We start from the raw sequence: 10,864 nt of genomic DNA on the forward strand, positions 1-10,864 counted from the left end.
CTAATATCCACTTATCAGTGAGTGCATATCAAGTGACTTCTTTTGTGATTGGGTTACCTAACTCAGGATGATATCCTCCAGATGCATCCATTTGCCCAAGAATTTCATAAATTCATTGTTTTTAATAGCGGAGTAGTACTCCATTGTGTAAATATACCACATTTTCTGTATCCATTCCTCTGTTGAATGACATCTGGGTTCTTTCCAGATTCTGGCTATTATAAATAGGGCTGCTATGAACATAGTGGAGCATGTGTCCTTCTTACCAGTTGGAACATCTTCTGGGTATATGCCCAGGAGAGGTATTGCTGGATCTACCGGTAGTACTATGTCCAGTTTTCTGAGGAACCGCCAGTCTGACTATTCTTAAGCTGTCCTTTCCTAATATAATACTCACGGGGCATTGTGTTTGATGGTGTCCTGTGGGAGCATGAGAAGGGGGGAGACTGGCATCATTTCAGGTGACTGCTGGGAATTCTGTGGCTCGCACACACTGATTTGAGCATCTGCTGACTGTTGTATGTTTGTTGTTTCCTACAGGATATGATGTTTCAGCTTCTCCAAGGTCTGGACTTTTTTCATTCTCACAGAGTAGTGCATCACGATCTGAAACTGCAGAACATTCTGGTGACCAGCAGTGGACAGATAAAGCTGGCTGCATCTGTAGTTTTCAGATGGCCCTTACCTCGCTGGTGAGTGAGATCATTGTCCTGGCATTAAACGTAGTCTTCCTGTTTTAATTGACAAACTGCCCCCTTCATGCTCCTCCTGCTGTTTCTGCCCACACTTAGTCTGTGAACGGAATGTCTGTGTGCTTTTTTCACTAGCTGTGGCTAAGAGGAAAGCAAAGGCTTTGCTTACTATGCCCTCAGACACATCTGACTGGGTTTGTTATGGATGGGAACCAATCACAGAAATAGCCTGTTGGCACCTTAACCACTAGGGAGGAGTCAGTTAGACATTTCTAAATGAGTTTTGCTATAACCTGGGTTTTTATGTTGCATACATAATGTGGAAGGCACAGCTTGGGTAAGGGTAGGGCAGGCAGGAGGAGTGCCACCTGTGTTCTGTGGTATAACTTGAGAAACAGGCACACCACTGGCCCAGGCAGGCCAGATAACACACTCTTCTGAAACTGTGATGCTTCAGGGACTAGAGAAATGAACTTGACAGTGAACCTGAATGACCTGAGTGACTATCACTTCCCAGCCCAATGGAAGCATCATGGGCCAGAGTAGAGAGGATCTGAGGCCCTGTTTTGGGAGAGAACTTGAGTCCTCCTGTTCTTTGTCTCATTCAGAACCAAGGCCATAATAAGCTTTACCATTCATTAACTCCACTTTCTCTTTATAGTCCATCTGGCTGCAGCCTACAGAATCTAAGAGGAGCACCCTGGTAGTCAGTATCAATAATTCTTTTCTTATAACCTGCTTTGTATGTAGTAAATGTGTGAGTAGCTAGAAGTGAAGGAAAGCTGCCCACAGACATAGCGAGTTAAAACTTAGGAGGAAAAAAAAATCCATCTTCAGCCTCAAAGAGGCTCTGAAACCAGACCCTGGCCTGGATGGGGGCCCTTGTTGGGAAATGTGAGGTGGTACCGTTGGCCATTGTAGTGAAGGAATGAGATGGCTGCTTCTGTTCTTGGCACATGTGCTACAAGAAGGCTGACATCTACACAGAAAAACAACAAAACCTGCTTCCCCAGGGTCCTGTAGTGTCAGCCTGGAAGGTGAAGTCCAGGAGAAGAGTCACTTAGTCAGGAAGAACGTTCAACTTACAAAACGTACTTGTGCCTCCTCCTCTTTCCCTCTGTACGCCAAGCTCAGAAATCCCATAGCCTCCAAACCCTCCATTCCTGTCACTGGATACTTAACCTCTGGAGCATTCTCTAAAATACAGTGTGCTCTTGAAATATAAATCTTACTTTGTTCAGTGTTTGTCAGTGCCTCAGAGAAGACACGGCCCAAGTGGATACTTAAAGAACAGGCCTCAGCTTCGGGTGGAGTGAGGCAAGCCCTCGGACTTTTACATAACTACACCAGAAAGGGCTTGAGTCTGGGTGCTTCCCCAATGGGAAGGGTGAGGTAGGCTTTGCGCTTCCCTAGGAAGTTAATGTGCTTGTTTTGGGAGAGGAGGCCCTGGGAAGAACCTTGAATTGGCTTTGTGATCATCTGGGAGCAGGTGAAGGAACGAATCCCTGGGCATATTAATTGGGGGGAATAGGATGAGTCATCTTCATCCCCCTAAGTTGAACACAATAACTATAAATAAAAACGGAAAACCCAGTTGAATTTTGTTTAATATTTTTCCTTGTTAAATTTAGAGGATAGCCCAGCTTGTGAGTTACATCAGTTGACACCCCATTCTTGCTGAAAGTTGGCATGTGTAAGCAGGAAAACACAGACTAATGATTTCATATCCCAAGAAAAGGACAAGGGCAAACATATATCTATTACTAGGTATATTGATGTCTAGTTTGTATTGTCTATTTTGTATTTACAATAGTGACATAATAAAAGGGAAAGACTTCATTCCAAAGAAAGATGTTTGGAATTTAATGGTAACATTAAGAGGTATGTTTTCTTTAGGGTACTGCATTTTAAACATTCCCCACTGTTACTATATTTTTCTGCTTACAGGAAAAATCCAGCTGATAAAATAATGCTTTGATTTTTACATACATGTATAAAAACAGAATCGCTGTCTTTCAGACTGAACTGATAAATTATTTTTAGTATTTGTCTTAGTCAGGGTTTCTATTCCTGCACAAATATCATGACCAAGAAGCAAGTTGGGGAGGAAAGGGTTTATTTGGCTTACACTTCCATACTGCTGTTCATCACCAAAGAAGTCAGGACTGGAACTCAAGCAGGTCAGAAAGCAGGAGCTGATGCAGAGGCCATGGAGGGATGTTCTTTATTGGCTTGCCTCCCCTGGCTTGCTCAGCCTGCTCTCTTATAGAACCAAGACTACCAGCCCAGAGATGGTCCCACCCACAAGGGGCCTTTCCCCCTTGATCACTAATTGAGAAAATGCCTTACAGTTGGATCTCATGGAGGCATTTCCTCAACTGAAGCTCCTTTCTCTGTGATAACTCCAGCTGTGTCAAGTTGACACAAAACTAGCCAGTACAGTCTTCCTTTAATAGGCTGCACTCCACTACCTAGAAATACCCATTTTACACTAGGTTATGTCACACAAGGAAATGGAAAGCCACGTAATTTGCAGACTGGTAAGAGATTTGCAAGTTAACTGGCCTGAGACCACCATCTTAACTGCTGTGAAAAGCGTGTATATTGCTCATTGCCAAGGCTTGACCTATAGTCTTTCCTGAGACCCTTCAGAAACTGACTGTTCTTTCCTTGGCGTTATTTTCTATCTTGTTGGTAGTTATGTGGGGCTTTTATTTATAAAGCAGCGATGAGTCATTTGAAGTGAGATACTCAGTCTTGCTCCACCTGGATGTTCTCCTGGGCATTGAAGAAAGACTTTTTAATGAATAAGTTAAGACATGCCAACATGTAGACACATACATTTGAGTCATTAGAAAAATCAGGAAAGAATTGCTTATACATTTAATGGTTTCAGTATTCCACATCGCTCCTCGCTGGTACTAAAGCCAAACCTTCAAATGCCCAAGCTCATCCTGTATCGCTGTGTTGACTGAGCCCTAGACTGGAATCTCTGAGCAAAAAAAGTTATATGCCATAGCTTGGTCTTACGTGAGAACTGAAGATGGCTCGAGCTCAGGTCTTGCGTTTACGGTAATCTTCTTTGCTGAACTGGCTGTCACCTGGCTGAATCAAACGTTTTGTCCTGAACAGAGAACAGAAGGACAGATAGGAATATTGTACCTCTCCTTACTAAAGGACATTATTTCTAACTCATTGTATTTTGATATCAGCAAACTTTAGAAGAGGTTTTATATTCTTCTAAGATAATTAACATCTTCCAAATAAAAGAATAGAAGAGTTATTAGACAGCTTTTCCTATTTTCTTCACCTGTCTCTGTTTGACTAGTTTTGTTTGTTTGTTTGTTTGTTTTGTTTTGTTTTGTTTTGTTTTAACAATAGCTTGTACTCTTAGAGCTTTGTAAAAAGCTTTACACATTTTCACATGTGACTTTCCTCCAAAGCCCTTTCTCTGAGTCCATCCATATCTAACGGTCATACAATCCTGAAAACATTTTCCCATATAAAAATCACCAAAGACAGTTGCAAACCTTGTAAGGCTGTTGTTAAACACATAAAATAGTACAGGAAAAAATTAAGGGGATTTTTAATGGCACTAATAAGATTCTGAAGGTTTAGTACTGCCAGTCTGACACTTCAAACTGCTTACACTGCCCTGAGCCAGCTGAGCCAGGGCAATAGGGGTGGGGTGGGGGGTGCACGCACAAGTGTGTGCGTGCATGTATGTGCATATGTTCCTGTCTCTGTGTTGTTAGCACTTGGTAAACAGTGAAGAAACTATTCAATTTCAGACAACAGCTTTTATATGCTTAAGGGAGGAAAGGAAATAGAGTTCTGGCTTTCAGTCAACAATTTCCAGTCACCTCCTCTGTGCCAGGCTCTGTCCACCACCTTAGAGGTGATGCTGAACTCAAGTGGACAGGGTGTCTGCTCTCAGAGCTTACTGTGGCCTCCCTTCCCCCCAGCCTGGAACCTGCCTGCTCAAGGGTGGAGCTACCGGCTCATTCGTCCTGCCACGCCCACTGCTGGAACCTGCCCTTGCTGCCTGGAGGCACACACGTGTTCGTCCTGCTACTGGACCCTGAGTTACTTGGCGGGAAATTGGGTTCCCTCCCCCTTCCTTTATAAACTGAGTGTCTGGAAATATTAAATTGAGTCTTGATCAGGATGTTGTCTTGACTCCATTGTTTCTTCCGCCCCGACTAGATTCCTCTCTTTGCAGGGAACTGCCATTCTCAGTGAACCGTTCGTGTTGTGGACCGCGGGCGGGCCGCAACAGTTGGCGCCAGAACTGGGACCTGAAGAATGGCAGAGAGATGCTAAGAGAAACGACTGCTGTGTGGAGCTCCACAAGAAAGAAAAGAATCTTCGTATCGGAGGAGCATCGGAGCAACGGACAGGTACATGCTAGCGTTAGCCTAAAAAATTTCAGTTTTGTAGAGTGTTGCTGGGGATGCGGTAGGATACGAACAAGTTTGAAGCAGTGCTGACCCAACACTGTTTCTGCTTGGGGTCAGCAGTTTCGTTAATTGGAACTAGATACGGAGACAGGCGGTGTGCCACAGTTTTTTAGAAAACTGCTTAGGTGGAAGAAAGAAGGGTTCAAAATCATGGATCAGGCGATTGTGTTTAGTTTTCAGGAGTTGCTTAAGGAAAAAGGAGTAAGGCTTGAAGTACAATTAGTAAGAAATTTTTTAGATAAGATAAATAGCTGTTGTCCATGGTTCAAAGAAGAAGAAACGATAGATTGTGGAACCTGGGAGAAAGTTGGTGAGGCCCTGAAGCGAGTTAAAGTTTGAGATTAAGCTTCAGAGGCTGAGTCTCTTAAGATATTTCTAGTTTAGATAATGATTAATGTGGTTCCTATCCTAAATAGTAAAATTTAAGATAAGATATAAAGCAATGCCTCTTTATTAATGCGTTAAAGCTTGCTTTAATAGGTATTCATAGGTATTAATTGATATCCAAACTTCGTAATATGATAGTAATGCTTCTAATATTGATTTTAACAGTGATAAATTGTTTTAAACATAGGTTTTGCTTTCCCAAAGTTGTAAGTATTATCCTAACCTTACACAAAAACTTAAAAGTTATGGTTAAAACTGCCATTGTTCCATTGACTGCAGCTTGCAGTTTGATTGCAAATTTAAGATTGATGCTCAGATTAAAAAGTATTTTACCTTTGAGTCAATACAGGGCTCTGGGCAGTCCCAGAGCGGCTTGTGGCCCTTTCTTTTGTTTTGCAAACAATGCCTAAAAAAGTTTTTCCCTGTGTTCAAGAAAATTTCTTTTTAACAGTGTTACAGATCTATTCAGATGTTTAAAATAATGCTTAAATTCAAAGATTTTTGCTTCTAGTAAACTGGTAATCACTAGAAAATTTTGCCTCTATGTATGGCTAATATAGCTTTACATTATGTAAGAAAAATGTTTATTGTTTCTGCTTCTTTACAAGAAGCCAAAAGTTTTAATCTTTCAGTATATATTGTTTCCTAAGTGGAAAGTATTTTATTAACTAATGCTTCTCAAGGGAAGTTTACCTTAAATCCTTGCTCTCACCCAAAAGATTCAGAGACAGTATCCTTTTGTTATTTGGTGTTTTGATTTGCTGCAAAAGGTTTTACAAAAAATAAAGAAAGCTTTTATAATTGTTGTTAATTGGTAATTGAAAATTAGTTGTGCCCAAGACAATTCTTTGGCCAGAAAAAACATTATTGTAAAGTCATTTTTCTCATCCTCCGGGCCAATCGTTAGCCCACGTGGGCCCAACTAGCTGCTGTGGGGCGGAGTCTTAAGACACACAGTTGCCCCTATTCCAGCACAAATAATCTGGTTGTGTGCTGTAGATGGTGTTTTAAAATGCTGAACAATCAAACCTTAATTTATATATTGATAATCAATGCTATATCTCTGAGCTCATAATTACTTAAAATTGTTCGTCCCTCAGATACTATTAATTCTCAAATTTACAATTGCTTATACATATTTCTAGTTAATAAATAAATAAATTATGCACGTGTGACTCTTAATAACTTTTCTAGCCTTCTAGTTACAACCGTTCCTTAAGAAAAATGATTGAAAGTGCAATCAGTCACTGCCCCTTTACAGCCAAATATTTAAAATGTTTTGTCCAAAAAGTTATTAATTCAAAAGGTTAGATATTGTAAAATTTTAAACTTTAACCTCTTAAAAGACAAAAGAGAGAAATTGTATCCCCATATATACTATTTAGTGCATTTCCATGCACACTATTTAAAACATACCTTTATTTTCAAAATTTGAGATTAAAATGTCAAATTTAATAAATGCTTTTTAGTATCTTAAAAGGGTCTACTTATTGGCTTATAGATTGATCCTAAAACAGCTACCTTATTAGGAAAAGGGAAAAACAAGTTCTCTCCACAGAACTCTACAGAAGCATATTGGTAATTCGTGTGCTGAGCTGACAGGTAAGTTAACTCAGTGTCCTGATTAAAAGGACTAAAAGATTAAATTCATGTTTTAGATCCATCCTTGCTTGTCATTTTTCCAGTTTGGACTAGCTTCTAGCCTTTTAACTTTATGGCAATAGTACATCAGAGACTGTATATTCAGACTTAGTAAAATTAGTCATTTAATAGAGTCATAATGATTTTTCACTCTTCTTAAGTGTGACCAGCCATTCTAACTCAATCTTAGACTGGTCTAATATTCAGTTCAATTATTAGAGATTCCTATATTCTAAATTACCTAGCAAAGTTAATTCAGAGCATATCCCCCAAAGTCACCAAAGGCTCACCTTGCCTTTACCTTATTTGTCCTAAACTTTTTGCAAACTGACATTAAAGGTCAGTCTGCAGCGGAACGCCACTGGCACCCAGTTACTTCTAATTCTTACGCATTGGTAAAATGGAAGGACGCCCTGACTAATAAATGGAAGGGTCCAGATCCAGTTCTAATCTGGGGAAGAGGCTTGGTTTGTGTTTTTTCACGAGATGAAGATGAAGCACGGTGGCTACCAGAGAGATTAATTCGTCAGGTAAACACAGATTCTGTCTCTCCTCGTAAGTATCATTCTAAAGACTAAAATTCCTCTTGAGCTGGGAGTGGAAGCTCTCAAAAAACACTGTTTCCTCTGAGCCAATTCCCCTACAAGAGGCCGGAAATTAACTTTAGCTTTACAATTTGCATCTAAATAAAGTACCTTGACTTCTCCAAACAGAAAATTTACATTACTACACTCTAATTGTTTAGTATTCTTCCTTCTCTCAAGCAGGTCAATCTACATTCTCCGGTTCTCCGCCCCGCCCCTAAGAGCAAACAGGTGGTTCTGCTAATCTCCCTTCCAGGGACATCCCAGCATGTGGCTTTTCAGTCTAAGATAAGATTTAGATTTACCAGGAGAGCTAGGGAAGTAGAAATTTCATATATATTTACAAAGATTAGTTCTTATTTTGATAGATATAGGCTTAGTCCCTTAGCTGGCCTCTGGCTTTTCACCCTTGCTGTTACTGCAAGGTGTCCTTAGTTCCTCAGGCTACTGGGAATAACAGGGATGAAGAGGAAAGACTTTCAGCTCCTAGTTTAACCAAAATTAATGGTGTTAATACTGACATAATTCTTGTCTAGGCCTTGCTAAATCTGAGGTTGACAAGTCTCATATAGAGACCTCGCAATAACTCAGAATTGCGATACTGATTCATAATCATATGAATACGGTATGGGTACCGCTTGGCGCAGGAGATTACTGCGGAGGGAAGGTCCAGTTTGACCGTTTCTGAGTTCCCTGTGCGACACACCTGATTTGAAAGAGGTTGGTATCTGATTCCAGCTAAAAACCAAAAATACTTAAGGCTCTGCCTCCCCTCCCCAAAAGATACCAAGAGCCACAGATGTGAGTCGTTACAATGCTCACGGGAGGAATCAGGCTAATGTCCACCCAAGTCAAGGTTAAGGCCCACTCATCTACGGATGAGAAAATCATTTGATCACCTCTGTTAAGCATTGCCTATTTAAACTTAATTAATAGGGGGGAGAGAGATTGGAGACTTTGCTGTCGTAAGGGCAAGCCCTTCACTGCCTCCCACCCAAAAAATAAAAAAGCCAATTGGCCTTGTACTAGGAGCCAGCCAGTCTTAATCTCTTCTCACTGTTCCCCTGCCTTTTACCCAAAATTGTGGATAATTATCAGTTCAGTGTTATTCTAAAATTGTTTAGCTAAACTCAGCCAGGGTTCCAACGCCCTACTTAAAAGGCAAACAGGTAGCTACCTATTCAGCACTAATTAGCATTATAAAGTCAGAGCCTACAGCCCAGTGCTGGTATTCAGTCAGTGCTTTTAAGACAGTCTCAGCCAGATACAGTTTACCATTAGAATAGTTAGGGAATCCCACGGAAACAAGTTTTTTCTTTAGCCCTAGGAACTCAGGCAGAACTATTGAACATAGATAATTTTTCTGCCACAGGCCACCCCCTTTTTTATTTTTGTTTTGTTATCTAATGGGGGGAAATGTGGCCTCCCTTCCCCCCAGCCTGGAACCTGCCTGCTCAAGGGTGGAGCTACCGGCTCATTCGTCCTGCCACGCCCACTGCTGGAACCTGCCCTTGCTGCCTGGAGGCACACACGTGTTCGTCCTGCTACTGGACCCTGAGTTACTTGGCGGGAAATTGGGTTCCCTCCCCCTTCCTTTATAAACTGAGTGTCTGGAAATATTAAATTGAGTCTTGATCAGGATGTTGTCTTGACTCCATTGTTTCTTCCGCCCCGACTAGATTCCTCTCTTTGCAGGGAACTGCCATTCTCAGTGAACCGTTCGTGTTGTGGACCGCGGGCGGGCCGCAACAGCTTACAAGTAGAATTGGGAAGTAGATCTGAGCACAATAGTGGTGGGAAGCAATGTGCCTTTAGAAACAGCAAAATACAATCGAGGAAGAATTTCCCATTCTGTGGAGTCACATGACCCATGGATCTACTGGGGCTGGAGCTAGAGAAGCCCACACTGGTCACCTGTGCAAGGGTGTGGGATGTCTACAAAGGTCACAGCATCGTCCTTCCAGAACCTGTCTGCATTCAGCTCCACTGGATGTGTGTGCATCAAGTCATCTGCACTTGTTTTCTGTGTGTGTGCCTGGAATGACATCCTTGCATGACACCCAGTTAGCATGCTCAAGTGACAAAGTGAAGTAGGACCAGAAGTTGAAAACAATGTCATCTTTTACACAAGAAAATAAATTCTTTATGTTTGTTTTTCTCTCTGTGCATGTTGTATTTACTATGGAGACCTGGCAGGGATTGAGCCTCAGCCCGGCAGCTGAGCAGCTCTCACAGAAACCTACGGAGGCTGCCAGTGCATACTGAATGAATCAAATCCAGCATTACATGAGTATCATGGAAAAACCCCAAAGTCCTGTCGCCTCAGCACCTCGGCAAAAGTTCAGGACACACCTCTGAAGCAGGAAAGGCTCCTGGAACGCCCTCCGGTCTCAACATCTCGCCATGACACAAGCAGGACTATTTTGTTAATACTCGCAGTTGCCAGTACATATCTCATAGCTAACAATGGGGTGTTTGTGTGGGTTTCGTTTCCACTTTGATCAGTGAGGGAATTGGAGTACAATGGGAGCAGAGCAGAGCTGGGAAGAGGATACGTTTTCTTTAGGATTCCCAGGGCTGTGTAAGTGGAAAATGCCAGGACCAAAACAAGCACGAGGCCTTCCTTGTCCAGATCCCTCTGTTGCTCCTTCTCGGTGGTAATAAAACACGGTTGAGTTGCTGTCTGATAGGCTGACTCTGCTCACAGTCATGGTGGCCATCAATGGCCACTGTATGAGTTTCTCCCATGTACAAAAGAGAATGAGTTCTGCGCTGTACAGAAAACTGCTGTAGGTGGCTGTGCCTGTGACACCAGCCCTGCTGGCGAGGTGGATCCATGACTGTCTCCTTGTCCATATCAGATAGGCGTTCATTTGCCCACCTAAGGCCAGATCCTTCATAACTGGTGACTGTTATGAATTAGTCCAGACAAAAATAGGTGAGCTGTGAAGCTTCTGCCTGGGGAATATTTTACTCAAGGGAAAGGATTGGCTTCCTTTCAAGTCCTCTGCACAAGTCTGGCCAGCATACCCCATCTAGGGATGGTGTGCATAGAGACTGCTTGTCTCCTGGCTTTTTATGTCTTGTCATAAACATTGTA

At 41.9% G+C, this 10,864-nt stretch overlaps 1 long non-coding RNA gene across 2 annotated transcripts in view; it reads left to right on the plus strand.

The window, feature by feature from the left end:
* LOC147004874 (uncharacterized) overlaps positions 1–10,303 on the plus strand; it is a 63,344-nt gene extending 53,041 nt beyond the window's left edge. Inside the window, exons 4-5 of one of the 2 annotated variants that reach the window (XR_015046811.1) lie at positions 541–692; positions 9,952–10,303. This is a non-coding gene — a long non-coding RNA (uncharacterized LOC147004874). Of the gene's footprint in view, positions 1–540; positions 693–4,657; positions 4,884–9,951 lie in introns of those variants that run through there. The other variant, XR_015046812.1, reaches the window with a different exon arrangement.
* Positions 10,304–10,864: the final 561 nt, after the last annotated feature.

This window comes from Mus caroli, unplaced genomic scaffold (genome assembly GCF_978045245.1).
Source record: "Mus caroli unplaced genomic scaffold, Mus_caroli_1 scaffold_4, whole genome shotgun sequence".
NCBI lineage: Eukaryota > Metazoa > Chordata > Mammalia > Rodentia > Muridae > Mus > Mus caroli.